We start from the raw sequence: 25,246 nt of genomic DNA, 5'->3' as shown, positions 1-25,246 counted from the left end.
TCAGTTACCTTGTAAAAGAGACCATTGCTGCACTGATTACAGAACGCAAAGAATCACTTTCCCGCTCTAGTGCGCAAAGTATTACTTTGCGTACTCTTAATACTTTGCATATTATCTTGCAGCCATCCCAATCAGCTGTTGACATTGTTGGCGTGTATTTTGAATGCAAATTTGTTCTATCTATATTTTTTCTGATTTTCAAATAAATAAACATGAGAACTCATTAAATTATACATTTTGAGTATTATTAATTATTCATTATTTTAAATAATATTTTTTTCATTCATAAATTGATTGGTTAAAAAATTATTTAGAAATTAAGATTCACTCCAAATTATTTAAATTTTCAGATTAATTTAATTTTCAATTTGAATAAATTATATATTATTAATTTTTAATTGGATCATCAAGTTAAAAATAAATTAAAGTTGTTATTAATAACAAAATTATACAGACAAACATTTGATGGATTTCAGCCATCATTTTACCTATAATCAACCACTTCTCATATTCAATGGTAACTGTAGGAAAAATGTAATGTGAAATACGTGAGCAAAGTTCCTCTGCTGCACTCAAGAAACCATTCCTCCCTCGCTTATGGCTCGTGCGTAAACGTTTCTTTCGGTGCAGCAAACTGTCACTTTGCACTCTAGTTGCACAAATAACTATTTTAAAACTGAAGTGACCAGTAAAATGTGTTACAACATAAAAATTAAACAGCTGGCTTGTAATCACACAGCTCACCGCCGACAGCGCTATCTGTCGGCAAAAGTTGTAACAACAATGGCCGTCTCGACTACAACACTATGATGAAGTTTCAGTTACAAATTTGATTAGTTAATAAGGAATATTCGTTGGCTGGTATTTTGAATAACATGGAATATAAAAGAATATTTATACATTTTTATAGTATACTGATATGAAATTTGTAATAATTTTAGCATGAAACATATATTTTATATATTGATCAAATGTCTGGTTGAGGTATCGAATTTAGTTGGTTTAATGGCTACTCCATATGCTTCTTCATCTGAGCTTAGACCTTCTAACCTATTTCAAATGTAAGTTTTTGAAATAGAGATGTAGAGATGCTCCCCATGTTATTTAAATGGAGTCACTTTTACGCACTAGGGAGTTTTTCTTTTTTTTCCTTCCGAGAGCGAAAAAGCGACACTTTAATATCATGTTCCAGGGAGTAAAGTAGGCTCTTTAGTCAGTAGGTGGAGGAAAAAATATTTAGTTATAGGTTATGAAATGTGTGAAGGCGCGTACAGATATACGCGCCGTGAACATGAGCAATTCACTTTTAATCAGCTGATGCCAAGCTTTTTACATCATTCTGTACCTTACCGTTTCTGTAAAAATACAGATATAGTCAGCTGATTAAAAGTGAATTGCTCATGTTCGCGGCGCGTATATCTGTACGCACCTTTAGGCGTGGATCGTCGGCCGATGACGTGACGTCATAGCCAATGCCACTTGCAATTTTCCGTTCAGCAAAATCATTGTGGAATGTACCATGAGTACATATTATAAGAAAAATTATATTTATGGGAGAGGTATTATTATAAAATTATTTAAAAACATTTATAGGCATTTCATTTATCATTGTAAAAGAAAAATCTAACTTATAAAAATACAATAAAAACAATATCATTAACAATATTTATTCAGGAGGCATATGCCAATGCCATTCACATTCAAATACAGGAATCAACTGAGATTTCTTAACAATAGAAATGCAGTTGGCAGTTGCCACGAAATTCAAAATTATAGCCAAAATCAGATAGCAAAATTATATAAATTTCATATAGCGTATGATCTATTTAGCTCAGCATGTGAGAAATGTACATATGATCTGTTTCTTAAATAGTCCAGTCAACGAAAGATTATAGAGAGAAAAGTTTAGAAGACAGTATTTCCAACTCCACAGCTCTTTCAAGTACTGTAAGAGGATTAACATATCAACAGTCCTCACTCCTACCCACTGTGCTAAAGGGGGGGGGCTGGTTTGAAAGTACCATTTTTCATTTTTCGCATATATCTCGGAAACTATGTATCTCTTATTACTATCGAATATTGATTCATAGCAATATGGCAAGATTTAATTATACAACAATTCGCTGGCTTGCGTAACCGAGTGGTTAGAGGCGTCGTAGCTTATTTTGTTATTTCTGCGCTCGGTAGTGGGTTCGAATCCAGCCAGGAGCAAAGTTTATTGATCATGAAATAATCACCCACTAACAGAAGCTGAACTACATCATGATTTTGTCATCCATGGCCATCATCCAGCAAAAATTTGATGATTATCGTTGCCAACTGCTTCATAAATTATAATTTCACTTCAAAAAAATTCAAAGTCCAATAAGTGACTTTAGAAGAGGGGTATTTTGTATAATACTTGGCTATCCAAATAGTGAGTCTATATGATTGAGTCTGTTGATTCACTCTTCAATAAAGTTTGATTGCTGTTGCCAGGTTCAAGAGTCATGGAAAATATACGTTGTAAGAAAAGCGCTACGCAAGTGAAATGTTGTTAAACTATGCCGCAGGTGGGCACTCATTAAATCACAGCTCTTCAAAAATAATGCACTCTTTCAAATTGAATTGGTGCATGAAAGAGTGAGCACCAAGCACACTCCAGTTAATTAGAATGTAGCTGATGGCGAGAGCGCCAATTGTTTAGAAGCCACAGAAGTGAAGGAGACGTAATAATTAGCAGTAATGATTGCAGAGCGTTTCCCAGAAATCCCTTTTCGTGCCTCCGCCCCTATTCCATTGCAATCCGTCAAGTCCCTGGGGACTGGTTTTGGCCAAAACCGCATCATGACCCTCTTATTGATGTCCACTGGTGTTCCACAAAGCAGCTGGACCGCACACTACATCATGAACTGTAGCAGCTTTCATTCACACGTTTCCCAAACCTCTCTTTAAACCCCTTGACACATTCATTCTTCCTCCGCTACAAAAGCACAACTCAATCATACTCACTCTCTCATTTCTTCTCTCCACTCTCCATCCGCATCGCATGGTTCAGTGAGTTGGTTATCCGCTGCTCTTTCTCTTATACGGTCCACTCTTCAATCCTCTCCAGCTTTAATAGAGTAGAACTTATTGGAAAGCAAAATAGAAGTTTAAAATCTTCCTATTCATTCCATCCCAATATTTCATAACACATGGAGAATAATATGCAATACCATTATCATACCATCGAATAACATACGAAAAATACGCACACGTACGGTAACAAACTCAGCACCATATAGCTGGAATTATTTTTCTTTACGCAATAAGGAACTGGAATACATATTTTTGTTCATATATATCTATATTGTTTATCAGTATAAAATATACTGTAATTCATGTAAGTACATACAACTTATTGAATTAGAAATATCAAACACAATAAAATGAAAAATATAACCTATTGAGTTTTTCCAATTCTCAGATCAGTGTACCGGTACCATGACGGTGAGTCAGAAATTAAGGTTTATAACTCCTTACAGTTGAGGCAGAAGACTATATTGATATTATTCCTGATAAAACCAGTTAAACTGATATTTATCATAAAAGTCCAATTGTACATTGATGAAGCATGTAGTATGGAAGGATTCAATTTGAATGGTGATTTTCCTGCATTACATGACTTTCTACACTTAGTGATAATATTGATGACGAGAAGAATACGTAAATTAAAAATGTATAATTTGCTCCTCCACTGAACATAAGGAATCCTGGAATATTTTATTATTGAATGGATGTACCATGAACGGTTTTATGCTTATTGAACCTCAAGATCAAATAATACAGTCTTCTCTTTTCTATTGTGAGTTATAAAATATAATGTATTTTTCTACATTTAAATTCAAATAAGAAATAATAATTAGTAACAATGATCAAGTAGCTCTTGATCTTCTTTTTTGTTAGGTTAGGAACTTCCCAACAGTAACTCACATTTGATGATGTGTGAGCACACACGCAAGCATGCTCCTGAGAAATAATAATTCTTATTAAAATAGAGTGGATTTTATACATCTTAAGACTTTTCAAAGATTTGAAGTTTATAAAACATTCATTAATTCAATTCTACATATTGAAGCATTCAATAAGTATTCTAGGAAATTATAATTCTAACACTGGTAGATTCAGCTGTGATTGCACTTATGAGTGCTACCACAATATTTAAGTAGGTAATTTTTAAAGAATCAACCTATTTTCGAACCAGATAAGAAGGAAGAATTCTATGTTTCTTCACCTCAAGTAATTCAGGTTAGTAATTCATGTTTTCATTACTAGAAATCAATCAATGCTGCAATGATTCATCATTGGACAGAGCCATTCCACAAGCGCATTCTATTCTGAGTATGAAATTCAGCAGGCGACTATTTTTCAAACAGCAATAAATTACTTGGACGCGGCATGGCACAACTGTATGCTGCATGCTTCATGCTGCTTGCTGCTTGGCTCCTCTCATGACTTCACGACCCTTTTCTACACCAGTCGACCTTTAATACACGTTAGGCATTTGACATTGATGAATGAGTTGAATTTGTTTCACTTGGAAAGGTTTTGAGAATCTGTCACGTTCAAGGTACAAGGTGTAATCTAGAAAGTTCTTGTGTGGCTGATATATTAAAGGCCGACCATCCTCTCATTCGAATTTCATTATTACATTCAACCTCTTTGCAGTGTTGAGAAGCTCCCCAAAAATACATTTCCAAGCGTACAAGGCGCCTTCCACAAGTTTGGAGTTGGAAACTGACAAGTCTATCCACATAACCTTTCCTGAGTCGTTCCCACTGTAAGTCTTCACTAGTCCACAGGTTCAAAGGTTCCAATATTGTTGTAGTGGGAATATGTTTTGTAATATTATTTTTAATTTCAATCGAAATTAATGATTGTTGCGAAATAACATCTTGTTAATAGCAGTTTAGTCTTAAATGTATTTAAATAAAGAATCAAGATTGAATTGATTTCAACACATGGGAGCGTCTGGTTCCAACTTCATGAACAATATCCTATCATATTATAGCACAAAAACGTTTCACTTTAAATTATTCAATCTTTGAAGAGAACGGGTTCAATGTGAGCCTCTCTCCAAGCTTGCGAAGTCGACATTAACCTTCAGTTATTCTCTCTCATGGAACTTTATAATCGAAACAGCACTAACTTACTACTCTCTTTAAATTCATTTGTTCAACGTAAGTGAGTTATTCATCTGAAGGAATAAGTTTCAAATGTTAGGAGTATTTTGAACCGGAATACGCACTCTTGCCATTGAGACGCAATCTAACTTTTGCTTATTATATTTTGTCGTTGCTGTTGATCTTACGAAAATTCCCGTATAACTTTTAATACGAAAATTACCGGGCTAAAATGATTCAAACTGCTCACATCGAACTCTCTTCCATACGACTGTAGCAAAAGCATGGTGGAGATTTTATTCCAACTTCTCACCATGCAGCAATTCACATAGTCTCTCTGACTAAACAAAACGCTAGTATGATAATTTTATGAGATCACTATATGTGTTGAGTTATAAAATGTCACTCAGAAATTTAATCTGATCTCTCACAGTTGAACCGACTTCATGAATAAGTCATTCTAAGTCATGTTCTAATAAGTCATTTTCAAGCAATAAACTGTATAGTCTACTCTATAGTCATCATCTGGATTGATGGAATTCTCAATCTAGAATACTCAATTGAAGATATCCTCGAGCCTGATTCTCACAAGTCGTGTTGGGAGTGAAATAAAAGTGAATTGGGATGGATTAGCCACTGGGAGTGACTTGAAGCTGGTGGAATTTGTTGATTTATAAAAATCATAGGCTATCTCCAATTTGAGCACTGTTGCCTGATATGTCTGAGAATAATATTACTCAAGTGCAGCAATAGATGCGAGGAGGATTCCTCCCAAATTTGAAATTTATTGGAGAAATGAGGAAATCAGAAGATCAAAGTCATTTCCTGAAAGAATATTCATCTGATTAAATAACAAAAGAATAGGAGAGAGATTTCAGAAAATTTTTGAAGTGTTGAGAATGATATGACCATAGTAACGGAATATCATAGACGTTCAACAATGTCTTTTTCCTTTACTTGTTACGAATGAGTAAAATATGCTTCCTTTTGGAATACAAATCTCATTGTGCATTTCACTTGTAGAAGGCCATATTTTACCAACGTGCAAAGGGCTATAAATCTCCGTTGCATACATAAAAATGGATGATCGCCCGCTCCTATTTTCTATTCAGAAACATTTCTTGTTGAAAGTGTGGGCAGCAAGCAGACTGAAAAGTTTGAGCTGCGTGTTCAACGAGTAAACAGGTTTATTTGGATGGATTTCTGAATAGCATTGAAATTCAATTTGTACTGACTGATCTTTAACTTTGTGAGATTGGTTTTATTCTCGAGAGATTCGTCAATAGATTTCATTTATTTTCAGGACAACTCATCCTTTAAATGTCATGAGAAACTATATTTCAAAATCATTCATTATTATTATTGAATTATTGCCTTGTATAAAACAAAAAATATTCAGTATGTTATATTTATTATCCATTCATTATGATTCAAGGTTTTTGAAGAATTCATTCTATAACATCAAACTATCATTTCTTTCTTTGATTCTCTTCAAGACTCTTCCCTTTCTTTGTTCACATCATACTTTTCATTACTCAGTGAGACATACAGTACCGTAATGCAATATCTACATTATGGTTCCTCACTTTCAGTTTACAATTTTATACTGATATCAATTGATAATAATTATTATATTATTATTATCATCATCTAAACAATTGATTAATTGGTAATTTGTGTATTACAATCAAATTAATTTCAAAATTGTTTCATTTTGCTTTTCCATCTATTTTTTGCACCTTATTATTTCCAGTATTTGCCATAGGCCCATCAGACTTCAAATGAAATATCAAAGATTTGATTGATGATCCAGTTCTTGAATTCTGAGAAGCAAAAATTGAATTGAGAATAACTTTGAGGTAACCAAAATCACATTATTTCCCGTACTCCTTTTTCGGTACATTATGAAAAGCTTCCTTTATACCAGTGTAGTGCTATAATTAAACGAAGGTGCAGAGAAACATAGAAAAAAATTGAAAGTGTAATTTGCGGATTTGGAGAAATAGAAGATTTTTAAAAGAAAACCTTGCCGTAGTTTCAGAAAAACTGTCTTGATTAAAGGATTATCTGGTGGTTGCTGAATTAATTACATGGTGTAGCTCTGTCACAACAATACATTTCGAATTAGGTGCGCGTAGTAATCATTATTCAAGACAAGGAGAGAGTTGAAAAGAGGGGTTTTAAAAAAGGGTGTGAATGATTGTTTTCTGAGTGTTTTAGATGTAAATTTGAATTGAAGTGTTCGTAGTATTCGCTATTTTGTAGTATTCATGGGAAATCGCTCTTTGGAAACATCTTTAATGAAGTTATAATTTTTTCTGTCCTGAATAATAATTTGTTCTTTATGGTAGTATGAATATAATTTATCATAATGGTTTGCATGAGTAGTGTTGTTGAAGTATGTTGGTGAGAGGTTGAAATTCCACATTTAAAAAACTGTTTTCAACAGAGACAATGATAAAAGCTACTTTCAATTTGAGGTGACTTTGAGGTTAACGAAGCCTCCTTGGTTGGATCTGATCCAACAATGAACTCATAAATATTGTAATTTCATGATTATTGTATATTCCGGGAATCATCCAATTCATTATCATTGGAGGCAATGGAATGTATGATTCAGTCAAGAGAAAAAGCTTGGCTGTCATTAATTCCCTGCAATTTTAAGCTTTCTCTCTTGATTGAACCATCCTTAGCAACCATGTTGGGTTGAGTGTTGTCCGATTAACCGAATGATTGACTAGAATTATAAATTATCAGGATGAAAATAGAATATGTTTTTAGTATCACGTTCCAACATTATTTATAACTGATCTCCAATTCATTGATCAGTCGAAGGGAGAAGGAAGGTAAACGAGCAATATATGGAATCTAATAAATTCGAATTACAGCGATACACTTTTGCGTTCATAGTCGACTTTTGTTTTAACTGAATGTGAAGTTTTTAAATAGCATTATTCTAAATAAGGAACTATTTGGAATAAGGAACAGGATAATGTTCAATTCGTCAAACGCATCGAATGATTTTATAGAACCGTAATCATTAACCTCAGAATGACCTCTTTTGATAAATTTCTGTATTTTTTTTAATTGTTTTGAGTTCAATCATTGTTTTGACTATGAACCAATGAAATCATTTACACACACCTCATTGCAAGACCTATTCTTGATTTTTTACCTGTTCACAAATTTGGTCAATGCTAATTAGGCAATGCTTACAAGAACGAGTAAGAAAATGGATTGAACTTATAAGAATCCAGAGAAAATCTGAGGCATCGAAGATTAGTGTTTACTCCTAAATTGATTCATTTACATTATCATAAAAAATTATCAGCATTGTCATTAAGCATTAATCATTGGTAGACACTGACAAGAGGGTCAAGAGTGGAATTCACATCTAGCGTTTCTCTATTGTTTTCATAGCATTATTATGTTTTATTGTGTTAAATTAAGCAATTCATGATTCAACTCTTTTTTCAGTGGTCTATTCGAGACAGTTATTGATTGATGACAAGGTACATTACCTAGACTCTCCAATATAATTTGCGAATCTTAATAATTTAGCAGGTCTATTGTAGTGTCAGTCGCTCTCAAGCTCTCCAACTAATCATCCAGAAATTAATTAGCTTAATGGATTCAATGATGATAAGGCTCTGACCTCAATTTATAGCTCAAGAACTTGAAAAGTCAACAACTTTGGCTCCTTACCTAATAATTAGCTGCTTGGAATACTTCAGTATCCCGTTCAAATCACTACAATAGTTTTTAATCGATGCTGTTATCATCTCTATAAATTGATACAAAATTATATAGATGTTGTTTGAATTTAGTAAAGCATTAACACTCATACAATAATCATCTATTCGAGATATTGCCTTTATTAGTTGACCAATTCATTCAATTTTCATTCCAGTAAAAACTTCATTCGTTGACAAGCTTCTGACAGTACAGCCGTGCTCACACACATCGATTTTAAATAACCAGATATAAAAATATATACCGAAATTGCTCGCTCAATATAATAGGATGACAAAGCTGTTAAAACAGTTTGTTGAGTACTACTCCAATATTGGCTTATAAATCAACTGACACGCACGAACGAATCAACTTCTGATTAACCGAAATTTACACCGCGACTTGAGCCTCTCACACTCACATTGATTTTTGTTCGTACGATATTTTACCGTCCTTATGATTATTATGTCAAATTAAACGGTACTTGACAAACATCATCTGTTTTGAATCATTTCTTCAATTCAATAGAATTTATTAAGACGGCAAAATATAGTACGAACAAAATTAGATTTGTGTCTAGCTAGCCTACCTGTCGTTGACATTAACTTTTTCGTTTCGATTTGCTTATAATCATATCCATCTTATATATTAATTTTCTGACAGTATCAACTATCTTTCATCGATGGAATTCATGACAAAATAGACTAAGCATTGGGTAATATGTTCCAATAGCTTAAATACCAAACTTTCCTGAGTATAAATAGAGTCAATATGTTGTAGAAAAATAAAATAAAATATGTCATTGTTCTAAGTACGATTTTCCACCCTTCTTCATGGAAGTGTAGTAGGGTATAGTGAAATTATAATGAATGAGTCGTAATTAACCATTATAAACTAGTAGTTCTGTGAACAGTAGACCTTGCGCAGTTATAAACACCAGCCTCCTCATAATACTGTCCATCAGAGTAAATCCTGTCTGTATGTCGTGTCGGCGAGATATCGGTGTGAAAACGGCTAATGGCTGTTGAGGTTAGTGTATCAAAAATGCTAACATCAAAAGCTAATCTCCTTCAAGACATACTGGCAACAGGACAGCCCAAGTTCAAAGCAGAGAAAGTTCGAGAGACAATACTATGTTATTTTCGTTATTTATTACATGCGTTATTGCACGCAATCAATAGTTCATTCATTTATTCACAATGGAAACAACGGGTTTCCCCAAATATGTCTCCTTAACAATAAAAATTGTACAGATACAAATAAAAAAAGCAAAATAATGATAAAAATTATACGAACTTATGCAATAATAAATAATACAAACAACAAAAATACCACCTAATTCAAAAATATACGAACATATGCAATAATAAATAATACAAACAGCAGAAATACCACCTAATTCAAAAATATACGAACTTATGCAATAATAAATATTACAAACAACAAAAATACCACCTTATTCAAAATGAAAAATACGAAGATTTCAATTACTTATGAAAAAATTAAAAATAAAACAAATTCAAAATTCAAAATTCCAAAACTTATAAAAATCAAAGAATATAATAACAAATAATGAACAAAAATTTTATCAATAGAATAAATAACATTTATAACTGAACGACGTCCCAAACCATATGCACATCCACACTGATACACCAACTATTTATTTGATCAGATCATGCTTACACAAGATTTAATTATCATATAACGCGAGGTGTTATAAGCTCTTTGCATCCTATTTAATAGTGCTTGAAAATTGCATTCAATAAGGCATGCAATTTATAGTCTACACAGCTGCTGATTTTTTACCAAGTTACATTGAGATATTGATTTGCATGCGTCATGGAATGCGATTTATAATCCACTCGACAGCTGATTTATTATGAATAATTCTATAGTCTGATTTTTACTCAAATATTGGCGTATAAAGGAGGATCCTTTTCCCTTTTATATTATCCTTGAAATGCAAAGTTTCCAAAAACCTCGTATATACGTCGACGCGCAATTTAAAAAGGAACATACCTGTCAAATTTCATGAAAATCTATTACCGCGTCTCGCCGTAAATGCGCAACATATAAACATATAGACATTTAAACATTCAAACATTAAGAGAAATGCCAAACCGTCGACTTGAATCTTAGACCTCACTTCGCCCGGTCAATAATGCTATTCAATGTTTTCAAGGGATGCTTTATCGGTCTCCATATTTTATCACCATCTGTAAATTCTGTATTGGAAATATGATGAAAGTGAAGTAATGATTACAGTCATTTATGGAGAGATTTGCCGAGTCGATGATATGTTTAATCACGCCTTGATGACAGGTTTGAGCTTGGCACGGTAATCAATACAGAAAGGATACAAAATACGAATGCTTCCGAGAAGAAAGGATATGGGGGTAAATGGAAGCGGCAATCAATGAAAATGTTCCAAAGAGCAGGGGGAAAACGATCAACTGGCAACAGGAGGAGGATTATATTACGGATGAAGGAGAAAGCAAACCTCTAATAGGATTCTACTGAGAAGGATGAAATGAAAATTATAGAGAGGATATCGTATGATGGAGAGGATGGTGAGCAGATGAAATTCAGAAAAAAATTGCGATTAGTAAGAATTTATTCTATCTCGAGCCTGTCATTCGAATTGCAAATGAGAACAGCATAAATGATAGATTGGGACTTTCAAAATCCGGGCAGGGCAGAAATAATTAACCGTAATTACTCAATCCCCCCAACCACCTCGCCACATCCAGTCATCAGTTACCTCTGAACGCAGCGCCTGCCTCAGCGCGCCAGCTTTATTGATGTGTTTGAGGAAGAGCATCAACGCATCAACACAGCACAAGTCATGCCTCAGTTCATCAGTCATATCAACAATCAAGTTTCACTCAACGCACCTCAACTACTGTTGTTCAACATAACACATTTCACTCCTGTTATTATCACGACGAATGGCATCTAAACACCACCTGCCTCTCGAATTGTGTTTGATCAGGGCAAATATTTTTTCAAGTCTAACGTTACATGCATTTGATTGTATAGTGAACTGGTTGGTATGAATCATTTTGAGAAGTACATCGGGGAAGACTACTGCAATATTCTACCAAGCAAAGTGAGGTCTAAGATTCAAGTCGACGTTTTCGCATTTATCTTTATGTTCAGAATTTACGGTAAAACGCGGCAATAGATTTTAATAAAATTTGACAGGTATGTTCCTTTTCTAATTGCTCGTCGACGTATATATAAGGTTTTTAAAAATGTTGCATTTTAAGGATAATATGAAAGGAAAAGGTGCCTCCCTCATACACCAATATTACCAAGGTACCTAGAATACATTGTAGGTATATTCTAGGTACATTGAATATTACTATAAAAATCAGACTAAACAATTTTTCATCATGAATCAGCTGTCGAATGGATTATTAATTGCAAGCCATGAGGCATGCAATTGATGACATACTCAAAAGCATAGTAATGTTCTCGAGTCAGCTGTCGTGTGGATCATTAATACAATGACACATGCAATTAATGAATGAAAGTAGCATTTCTCCCTTTAATTGTAGTAGTAGTAGAAAGTAAAATAGTATTTTTTCTCTACCTTTATCTGCTTTCAACTCGGGCTGACCTGTTACCAGTATGTCTTGAAGGAGATTAGCTGTTGATGTTAGTATTATTGCCAACCCAACCCAATCAGCCATTAGCCGTTTTCACACCGACGATATCTCGCTGGCACGACGGAATTTACTCTGATGGACAGTATAGAGGCTGTGGTTATAACTGCGCGAGGTCTACTATCCACAGTACTACTAGTTATTAGAAATGGGGAGACGAAGGATAAAAATGGTGATATAGTTTAAGTCATATGAGTCGACTACATAAATTTCGACAGTGTTAGCTCCTTTTACTCGTTTGAATTTTAAAAAGGTCGTTGAAAGTCATCATTCAAAAGTCTGACTGCTGACCTCTTTTGGGGGCCTAAGCCCCCCCCCCTCCAACCAACACCAGATTTGATTGTGACGCAGTCTGCGTTCAAACCTCCCCCTCCAGGCACTCCCCCCCCAACTTGAGTGTGCAACAGTTCAAGTCAAATATAATATTTATCTTTGAAGAAGTGATTGTAATATATTTTATATTTTAATTTCATCGAACGCTCCACAGAAAATGCTTAATGTCGAAGGAAATATGTTGTAATAGATGGTTTTCTGAGTCCAGCTACAATATCACTATGGTACTATGTTTGATGTACTCATATTGAATGATTATTATTGATCATTCAATCATTTCTTTCCCTTTATTGATTGCTACATAATAGATAAAATTGTTACAATTTTATAATATTAATATTGTTACGGTTCTGAATGCCAAGTGAGAGGAATTTTGTTAATAATTCGAATCTCAATCTTTTTAAATTCAAAATTTCTTGTTTTAAGTATTTGGTGAGAAAATTAGACAAAACTTTATACTGTGAAGAACACATAACCTATTCCCTGGACTATTTTAATGAATCAAAATTTGGGGGAGGAACAGTTTTGGGCTGGGCCTGTTGATCCTCCACCCGATTATTCTGAATAATAATTTTGTATCGTTGAATCAATAGGATAAATAAAGGAATCAATCAAAAGGATAAAAAGAATAAACATGTATTCTCGGTATATGCACAGTGTCGACAGTACAGTATCGTACAGTATTGACTGTTCCTGGGGAAAATTCGTATGCAATGAAAACCGTAGAGGAATGAAAGTCTCACAGTTCGTTTTTTTGACGACAGTGATGAGGTTCGGCCAACACTCAGTCAAGACCTATTTTGAAGTAGCATCACGTCTCAGCCACGTCCATTTTCCTGCTCCAAATGGGAAAACGCAGCCAACTTTTCTTTCGACTGTAGTCAAAATGTATACCGGATTAAATCGATTCAAGACACTTCACTCATAATATTTTTATGGGGTCGTTTGACTTCTACACTCTTCTAACCTCGTATCATTTTTCAACAAATTAGCATTGAGGAAAATATCGAGTTCAGTCTGTTTTCTCCGCTTGAGTGGGAAAGAGCCAGTGTTGAAAACCGTCTTCTTCTAAAGTCGTATCTAATTTTATGGAGAAAAAATCAAGAATATCCTCTAGTGGGTCCTCGTTATAATGGCATTGAAGATGATTAAGTTTATTTTATTGATTAAATAGTTCTATCATTTCGATCTACGGAGAGCACCTTTCCGGATGCAAAATGCTATAATTCTATGACAGTGACGAAACTGTTACTTACTTACTTACTCCGTGGTGCTACGGCCCGTTTAGGGCCTTGACCTCCTCTATGATGCCTCTCCATTCCTCTCTGTCGCCAGTTCTTCTTCTGGACACCCAGCCTCCTCAAATCTTGTTCCACATCTTCTAGCCAGCGTTTTCGTGGGCGTCCTCGTAGTCTCCTTCCTCCTGGATTTTCTCTGAAGACCTTCTTTACTGCTCTTGAGTCACTCATCCTTTCTACGTGACCTAACCAACTCAGTCGCCCGTATCTTATTTCGTTAACAATTTCTGTTTTTTGGTATAGGTCACGTAGATAGGTACTACCATCAAATACCAGGTAATGCTCCAGTTGATAGTGCAAGCTGTCTACGCAACCAGCAAATCCTACCCCAATTGGAGAGGGTGAAGGGGAGTGTCCGGCCCCTCATAACGGGACCCCTTCGGCTAAAGGAAGGAAAACCCCAACAGAAAACCTTGGTCCTCCAGATTGGTGGTTGGGCGCAGGGCCAACCCCCCTGCCCTGTAAAAAGCTTACTGTTACGAAACCTACAAATACCTCGGAACCGGACCGGAATAAAAGGAAAAATGTGACGAGACTGTATCAATTTGATAATTCTGTTCTAATCAGCAATTTTTGTTTGTATGATGGATTTAAAAAACGATTACAACGATTTCGATTGAATTTTGATTATAAATATCTCACAAAATAATCTATGTTTCGATTCCCGTAGCAGAGCACGGGAGCCTGGCTAGTTCGAGTATAATACTCCATCAGAATTAAGCTCAGATATCTCATCCCTCAAAGAAATTTTCGGCTCACTAGAAAATCATAACTTAAAAGCCGCTTCTAATTTTCACTAACTCAATACAAAGTTGTTCATTAGTTCTCAGTACATCAAACTCCGATAGAATAAAATCAGCACACGGGTTTAAAAACTATTATTTTGATATCTGTAGGTAATTCCAGAGTTTTTTCATTGATGCACGCATGGTAAAATCTAGAGAAATGTCAGAAATGATTACAACTACATCCTACTAGTGGAAAAAATGGGAGCAGTATAAATTTCCGGTCAATTGGATTTCATATAGCACACAATTACCAGGCGCGAAAAGTTGTAAACTGACGCAAATGTGTGTACATGTCTGTTATCTGTGTGTGTTTGTGTTGGTGCGAGTAATGGAAAATGTTGTCGGATGGTTGGAGAATGTAACGGCAGCGTTGAATCCAATATTCTCGCCACCACAGCCTTCTCAGTCGACGCCTTCGCGTCGTCCGTTCCCACCCCCTTCCCATCCATTCCCATCCCTGCTCTAATCGTGAAAAATGTTTAGCGGCGCTGCAACGTTCACACACTGTGAAATACGAATCGACATCATTCTTTTCTGTATTGAAATAGTCGCTCACCGCAGCCGCACCTCATCTAACATCACACTTAACCAATGCATTTGGATGTACGGTTCCATGTTCACGATCACATAGCTCACAATCCAATAGCTCTTGGGCACCTTACTACTAGCATTAGTTACCATTTAAACTATGATCACTTGAGAACATATGTAGGCCTATTTTGAGCTCTATTAATTTTGGATTATTTGAGAGTAAGACAGTTGGACCAACTTATCTCGAATAACATGAGGTTTTGGCAGAAATCACCGATCAGAGCACTGCCATAACTTTTAAAAGTTTGATATCAATGGCGCAATCGTATTTGTATGTTTTATTCATGAGAAAAAATACTCTATACCACATGTATAGAATGAGATGGAAATGCATCAATATTTATATATAATAATCATTGAATTTTGTAATACAGTAATTGATTTTTATTATTGTAATATTGTACATGTGTTGATATTATTTATGTAGGCATAAACTTTTTGGATTGTATTTCCTCATTGTTGTGTCTCATTTCCCCAAACACTTTTTATCTTTAGTATTCCTATATTTTTTAAACCTGTTCGCTATCATATTTATCTTTGATTTAGGTTTTTATAGCTCTCTTTTGTATTGAATAATCTAATATTTTAAATAATCAACCAATATTGATATCATTATCATATCTGGAGAATCCTTACTTAGTATAATGAGATACTATAATTATTGGTTGGCTTGTTTAAGTAAGTTGAGAATGAATAATCATTTTCCAACCGATATTATCAATATTCATCATTCACCGATTCGGTGATGTTTGACTGTTCTTAGGCATGATTTCATCATGGTGTGTCTTTTGTACTGTCAGTGCCATGGATTGATTGATATTTCTAGGACATGAGGTGACGGAGACACTCAAAAACCTGATATGAATTTTAGATCGAATGGATTACATTGACGATATCGTATTGTAAATACTATACATATAGTTAAAAAACGAAGAAATCCCAAGTACCAGTACAGATAGTTGTCGGATATGCAACTGCTGAAGTGAAGAAATTGATTCAATTACAAGCTTGAGAGAATTCTTGAGAGGTACCTGTCACTTTGTCTTAGATGAGTCTGTGGATCAGACTCTTTTCCAGTCAGACCTCATTTCCTCATCTCGAAGAGTTGGAACTCAAATAATCTTTCCTTTCTTATTCTATGCAGAGCTAAAGTTCTTACTCATTGTTGAAGATTGAATCAATTGTTTTGACATTTGCAAACTGATTTGATTCTCTTCGATGGGAGATGAATAATTATAATTCAAAATCATTAACAAAGTTGAGAAATCTCAGTAGTTAAAAACCAAAAATTGAATAGTGTATTGATTAGTGAGATCCATATTCATTAGACAAGTGATTCAAAGTAGCCTACATCGAGAAGTTTTGATCAATCATTGCAAAATGAAGCCTCATAAATTGAAATACTTCAAATAATTTCTCGTGTTAAGTACAGAATATTCCCAAATCAAGCTGTCTATTTGTATTATTGTATAGAGATGAGAAATTGTGTGTGAGTATTGAAAACATCGGTCAAATACAATACAGTTATTGTTCCAACAACGATGGGTTTATGAGGATTTTTAGTGTTCAATGTAAATTGAAATTCAGTACGGTATTAATTCTAGTTCATTCTATACCAGTATTGAGAAAGACTAGCCTACTATCAATATCGATATCCTTCCGGACACCAGCAATTTTGTAATATCATCAATTGTTCCTTTCATATCAGAGAGATGTATTACAGAAAAGTCATTGTTTAAGGTACAATTAGAGTTTATGTGTCTATAATCGTGTTCAAGCACGACTTCCAGTCTTCATAGCTCGCTAGTTATATTCAAAATATTATCCAAAAAGAGTCGCATAATCAAGAGAAGATTCACTTTCACGTCAGCAGTGGTATTTTTGGCATGCCAACGGTAGCAAATACGCTAAGCTGGAATCCAGCGAATTGAAACTGCATGGTCCTATAAGTTTTTACGATTATTGGCCAGCGACTGTGGGGAGGCTGGGAGGCGAATCGATTTTGATCAAAGATGTGCTGATCTTGAGCAAGCTCGGAAGCAGCAAAAGTTTATTCGAGTTTCGGCTCGCCATTAGAATTGCAAATGAGAATGGTCGCTAAATAATAGAACGAGGACCGGAAAAGCTGAGCAAGACAGAAATAATGATTAGGCGTAATTACCTACTTGCGCTAGGCGTTGAAAACTGGCCCGGGTCACTCACAAACTGATAACTTGTATTAATTAATCGGCTAGGAAAACACCTGAAACTCCTTCGTTAAACGAGTTTATGGAGCATATTATTTTGTTGAAAGCACATAGGAAAAGAGGAGTGTGGGATGACTTGATTTTTTCATAGTCTTCGACCTAGTCTCTTCCTCCGGTGAAGGCTATCTATATTTATTATCTTTCAAGAGTGTAACATCACATCATTGGGACATTAATCTTCATGATCAATAATAACAATAAAGAGACAGGATTGAAAATTAAACATACCATGTATGAAGATTTGAGATTAATATATTATTCAGTTTTGACTGTGTAAATACTCTTTTCAGATGAAACAAATAACTTTCATCAATCCATATTATCACAAGTGAAAGCCGTCGACTCTGTGGGAGGAGGTACTTTCTGCCACCCCTCCCTATCTCATTGCTCACTCTGAGCAATGCATACATTTTGCTCAGCAGTATATTCTTACAAAAACCAAACTGAAAAGCAAAAAATCAATTATTGGAATTTTAAATCTCGATATTATCCTTAATTAAACGAATTAAGGTAAAAATGAAACTAAAGTTAATGGGGTTTCAGATTTCTGCTAAATATTTATTGAATTCGTATCATCACAGTAAACAGGATTAATATGTTGTTTGTTATTGTATTCATGTGTTGAGAATGGAAGAAAAACTTAATTCTTGGAATCACACAATTTTCATTGACTCTGCCCACCCTCATTAAAATTTTATTAAGTCGGATCGGCTGATATCAATATCAATGTATGATATCCACTGAAAATTCCATTAATCCTATCTGATGTATGTCTCATATTATTATTTTACAAACATATAGGAACATATTGATAACATGGGACCGGAATCAATATTCACGGAATAGAAAGATGCAATGACTCACTGCTTTGTCACATGAAATGAACCTCATGATATAGGATGTGAAACTGAGCCTCACAATTTGAAAATATATTTGTGAAAATGCACATTCCTCGCAGCAGCCCATTCAGTAGTGAAGAGATATGATAAATTATGTATAACATAATAATGCAGGAAATTATTTAAATATTTTCGATGTAAGCTATGAAATTCCTGACATGAATGAGGATGTTAGATAATGAACTCGATATTGTACAAATCTCCTCTGCGTTTCCAAGCCATTCGAAAGCATATGTAATATGTGACGGAAACTCAATTCATCTCATAGTCGAATTGATTTGGTATTCCCAAAAAATAGAACTAATATATGTAATTTGTTAATCAATCAAAAGGTTCGTGAATCAGTGGGATAATAATTAGTTAAATACATCTCTTCCATGCAGATAGCAAATTAATCATACACAGCTCTCGAATAAGCAGCTAATTATTATTTATTTATTTTGATGTAGATCGAGCCTTCAGTCATCCCTGAAAGAAACATGCTGTACTCGAATGCTGTTCATCCAATTAGCAAAATCGGATTCCATCACATTAGTTTTCCACAAATCCATGAATGCTCTACTCAATGCTATCAATGTTAACGTACACTTTGTGAAGGGAATAGCCGCCGGCAAAAAGGTTGTATTCCACAAAATGTAAATTTTTCAGGAACAGCAAAAACGTTACAACCTTTATGCATGATCAAGTGTGGAGGTTAAATTTTAAAACCGAAATCAGCTGTTGATAATCAGGTTAACCAATATAAGATATTGTAGAAGTAAAACCGACTACTTTTACAACCTTTTTGCATGGAAACATCACTTTGCCAAAAGTTGTGGGTTACAACCTTTTTGCCGGCAACTATTCAGGTGTGATTTCTATTACAGAGTAGTAATATATTTGTAATTACTAAAATATCACATGAATTAAAATATCAGGAACCTGTTAAATATGATTTGTTTTTCTATTTGTTTCTGATAGTAGTCGATTAAGATTCAGATTAGATAATTGAGATTCATGCATTCTATATGACAACTCTGGCTATTTATGAATCTTACAGATAATTGAAACAAGAATGGATATAATATGAAATATATTGGCCTGTTTTATAGCGTTTCAATAGTGTAGACCTAGTTAAATTCTCAATTTACAATGAAAGATTAACTGACTAATAAAAACTTCAAAATTATCTAGATTGTGTCGAACAAAAGCAGTTGAATGAGTTTCTTTTGCTAGATGATGCACACATTAAATATTGTTTCGATGTGCATGGATTATGGAGGAAAATTCATGCACCTGGTGGTATTCAATACCTCTCGACATGAATACGTTGCGTGACAACTTTTGATTTTACACACTCTTCGTAGTTTTCGGGCATGTCTCTCTCTTTTCTAACTACAGTATAATTGAGTGGAAGCTGAATGGAAGTATCTAATATTATTGTTGAATTTATAAATTGCATTAGAACAATGTATTAATTTCATGATGTTTAATGTTTTAATTGAATATAATAATATTGAATATAATTAAAACATTACTACATTGCATCAAATGTGATACTTTTATTATGACATTAACTTATATATTTCGTTAGATATTATAAGATTGTTATTATCAATCCATAGCATGCTAATACAAAAGCGGTAGATGAATATGTCACAACAGAAAAGTGTTCTTGTTAAAGATATGGCGTGGGGAGTTATTCGATTCCGAGGATTACCAATCACATAAATGCGTTGAATCTCTTCAACCAGTAAATGGTGGATAAATCTGATGAAACTCTTTAATACTGCTTAGTCTCCGATGTGTGGGAAATATTCCACTATCCATGAATAAAATATGAATCGAATACCACTCATGATGTGGAGATGCGATAAAACTCAATTATTCATTTTGCAGCGGAGAAGTAGGGCTACCACATTGTTGATAAAGCCAATATTGGCTTCATGGCTTCAGCAACAGCGACGCTGAATCAGATTGAATCAACCGAATGTGTCTCATGTTTATTGGAAAATACTCCATCATTCTAAAACACATTCAATTCTTTTGCCAAATTGAATATTTAGAAAATCAGTCATCACTTTATTCAAACAATTGTGATGATGTGTTGTGAACCCTCACAGAATGTTTGTCACGAAAAGTTTGTCAGAGATGAAAGCATGGAAAAAGTATGGTTGAAGTGACCTGGAAGTAGTCTCTGAATTTGTCCTGGAGTTAGAAATATAGGACCTTAGTGAGTTTTGAAATCACGCTTTTAAGTAGAAATCACTTCCATATATCACAAACACAGTCATTCCAAAGCATGGAAATGAACAGAGCGGTTGAGTGTCAATCGAGTAATCAGCACGATGACAACCACATGTTTTCATGTTCGCCAGCTGATTAGAGGCTGCTATCAAAACTGAGATCTGAACCAAAACCTGTTCATACTGTTTAATCCTTGAGAATACAATATCCTACATACAAGTAGAACTGAATACAAATTATTTGATGAGGTTCAAACTGAATTTCTGAAATATGGACTGCATGCGTAACATAACAATTATGGTTCCTTGTAATACACTCTATTACTTGAAAAGTATATAGTAATCTCAAATTCCAGAAAACAGTCTTCTTTTTCAATTCTCACTCTCAAGATTTGTCTGCAGCAGGCTGGAACAAAAAAGTTCGATAGTGTGAGAGTGCTGAAGGCCAACATAGTGCTGAAAAGAGATCAAATCACTTCAAGAAATTGCAAGAGCGAGGAGTCTCCCAAGATTTGAAGAAGAAAGTGAAGACGAGCACAGAAGGTGATTTTCCGGAGAAAAACGATCAGATTGAGAAGAGAGATGACAACTCCACTTACGGACACTTCTTACGAGACAGGAAACCTGCTAATGTTGTCCACAATCACTTTCAACTTTCCGGTTCCATCTGAGATGTTTTCCATTATTACTGGGTACCAATAGTCACTATTTCATTACCTAATCAAGAACTTGGTGAGATCAATGAAAACATTAATGCATTCCCAATACACCACTTATCTAGTCCCGGGTATGAATTTAACCAATGATATACCATTCATTATTATGGTATATTCATTATGGAAAGGAGTCTACAATCATTGACATGATATGATACTTCATTCGTTTTGATGAACAAACAATCCTCAGATTCCATCAGCACATGACATCTTTGAATAAATGGCATGATGCTGTAAAATGGCTGAGCATATTACATCCATATACGAGTCACTATAACCTTTGGCTAAACTATTCATATTATATTTTCCCATATTAGTTGAACACATATTACTATGAATATACATAGTACAGTGATGTGAATTCAAATTACTTTTTCATGAATTCGTCTTTTTCTCTCCTCATCTTTCGATTTCCTCTAAGGTTATTGATTTATGATTAATATTTTATAATAACTCATTAATACTTTTTATTGTCGTGATTGATGTAACAAATTTTATTACAATAGGCTTTACCTCAAATAGGTAACCAATCATGAATAAGATATTCTATTCTATTTTACATCATAATCTGTATAGTGCAATAATGGATAGTGTCTTTCTCTGTTTGTCAGTGAGTTTCTGATTATCCTATTTATTCCACACCAAGCTCATTGTCCTTTCCTTAGGATTGGAATATTGGAGCAGAATGCTGGATAACAACCAATTCAATTATTTTGTCTCTTTAAATTAACAAAGAAGATGAAATCAGTACCCCATTCAGCTTAAGGAAGCACCTGGTTGACTGCTTTTTTGTTCATGAAAACATGCGTTAGAGATAGTATGTGAAAGCAGGAGAGAGAGAGAGCGCGCGCGCAATAGAGTGATTGAGATTGAAAGGAAGAGATGGGAAGTTGGAGAAAATAGAAGCAAGGAGCAGAAAGTGGGAGAGAAAATACGTGTGAGAGTAGAAGTTCCTTATGAGAAAATGTGAGAGAGTATGAGTGTTGGAGTCATTAAAGTGTATTACGTTTAATTTCAAGCTGAACTTACCCCAGATTACAAGTTAGTGAGAGTATTATCATGATAAGTTGTAATAAAATTTCAGAGTCAGGATTCTCTGTACTTTATAGATACAATTAGACGTGGAATTAGAGAGTCGAGTCAACTGGAACAAAGTTCCACATCGGACCTAGTTCACCTTCGAATTAAGTACTACAGGTAATCTGCACTTCAATTTGTTAAAGCAATAATTAAACAGAAGGTTGTTTGGGTGGAATTATGAAGCAACCTCCAATAAGACCCTCAAAAAGTACTTGGATTGTTTCTTGTTTTTGGTTTCTGAGGGTACGAAAAGAACGAACATATCGATGTTCAGCTCTCAGTTTGGGTCGCGATTGCGATTGACCTTAATTATTATATCGTATGAGATCGAGTACATCACATCATTTTATTTACAAAGTAAAAGTCACACATTTAAAATCAGTGCGTCAAGCTATTGGATGAAATTTGGTGTTGCTTGATGCACCTCGTCAAGGTTTCCATTAAATTTGAAAATTGGACATTCTAACATTAAATGATTCATTGTCTGTGTCTCAGCGCCACATTCACATACAGCAGTGTCAGCAAAGCCCCATTTATACATCAGACCTCCACATCTTCCATGGCCAGTGCGCATTCGGTTCAACCGAGTCCATGTTCTTCGTGGCAGTTCAAATCCTGCTGGTCTTATGGTTGGATCCAAATTCCAGGCACTGCCATTTTCAGCAAAATTATGCCAATGTTCTCTCCAGGCATTGGATAAGTCAAAGTTGAAGTCCACGGAATTGCATGGAGCATTCCTGGATTTAAGCCGCTGTCTTGGCATATTTTTAAGGTCTTTATGGATGGGTAGGGTCTGATTTTTATTTATTTCAGCAAACAAGCTTTTAAGAGCTTTATGACGTCTCAGTTGTGGTGGTGGAATATTACTCAACACAGGGAGCCACTCTCTAGGAGTTGACTTGACAGTGCCTGAGATCATCCTCATAGTTGAGTTCAAAGCTGTATCTATCTGCTTTGTGTGAGCACTGTTCATCCATACTGGAGAACAGTATTCTGCAACTGAATATACCAGGGCCAAACCAGCTGTTCTCATTGTGTCTGCTGAGGCACCCCAAGATGAGCCAACAAGTTTTTGCAATATGTTGTTTCTTTTATGCAATTTTGCTCTCAGCTTTTGAGTGTGGCATCTGTATGTGAGCGACCTGTCAAGTGTAATTCCTAAGTACTTAGGAGTAAAATTGTGTCTCAGTACTCTCCCATCAAGTGTAATATTCAGAGCAGTACCTGCCCCCTTATTATTTAGGTGGAAACATGAGGCCTCTGTCTTTGATAAGTTTGGACACAATCTCCATTTTCGAAAGTACTCCTGCAGATCTGTAAGGTCAGCTGATAGTTTGTCCTCTGCCGCATTCATACTCTTACTCTGCACAGTCAAAGCAATATCATCAGCATAGATGAACTTCCTTGCATTCGTCTGTGGCAGGTCACTTATGTACAGATTGAAGAACAATGGAGAGAGGACCGATCCCTGAGGAAGACCATTGCGGAGCTGCCTCATTCTGCTCTCCTTGCCACCCATATGCACTGAGAATACTCTTGCTGATAGCATGCTGCTTACCAAGTTATGGATTTTCATGCAGGGGATAGTTTTGATTAATTTGTACAGGAGTCCCTTTCTCCAGACAGTATCATAGGCAGATGATAGGTCTATGAAAACTGCAGATGTTTTGAGACTCTTCTGAAAACCACATTCTATGTTTGTGGTTAGGGCCATGACTTGATCTGCACAGCTACGTTTTTGTCTGAAACCAGCTTGCTCTGGGGGGATAACTGAAGTGATTGTTGGCTCAATTCTGTTATACAGCAACCTCTCCAATACCTTATATGTTACACTTAGGAGGGCGATTGGTCTGTAACTGCTAGCATCATTTGGATCTTTACCAGGCTTCAATATGGCAACAATTTTTGTTTTCTTAAAAACAGTTGGTAATATCCCAGTTTCAAGAATATTTGAAAAGAAATCTGCAAGCCACTTCCTTACTTCAATTCCACACCCTCTCAGAAACTCTGGGAACATGCCATCTAGTCCAGCTGCTTTCCCTGTTTTGGTCTTAGATAAAGCTATATTGATTTCATCAACTGTGAAACGTGCTGATAAGGCAGAAGAGGGCTGGGTTTGCTTCACTATCTCTTTCAGATTCCGCTGAACCTCTCTTGTATGGTCTTTATGTGCTGGTACTTTGGAAAGAGAGACTATTCTGCTAGCAATCTTATTTGGGTCAATTCCTGGATTTGTACTCTGAATGCTAGGAGCAGCACCAAGCCTTCGTAATAAGTTCCATGCTTTCCTGCTTGAGTGTCTGAAATCAGTCTCCTCCAACATTGATTTCCATCTCTTAGCACGGGATTCATCCAGCTTCCTTAGCAATTCTGATGCCACTTCCTGGTTTTTTGTTTGTATGAATTCTTTGTATAGAAGGTTGCATTCGTTTGTCCACCCAGGGATATATTCCTTGCGGTAGCCTCTTGGAATAAACCTTTTCGCCACCCTCAGAACCAGTTCAACAAATCTATCATAGTTGT

Source organism: Nilaparvata lugens, chromosome 4, assembly GCF_014356525.2.
Source record: "Nilaparvata lugens isolate BPH chromosome 4, ASM1435652v1, whole genome shotgun sequence".
In the NCBI taxonomy this organism is placed as follows: Eukaryota; Metazoa; Arthropoda; class Insecta; order Hemiptera; family Delphacidae; genus Nilaparvata; species Nilaparvata lugens.
This window is presented reverse-complemented; position numbering follows the sequence as displayed.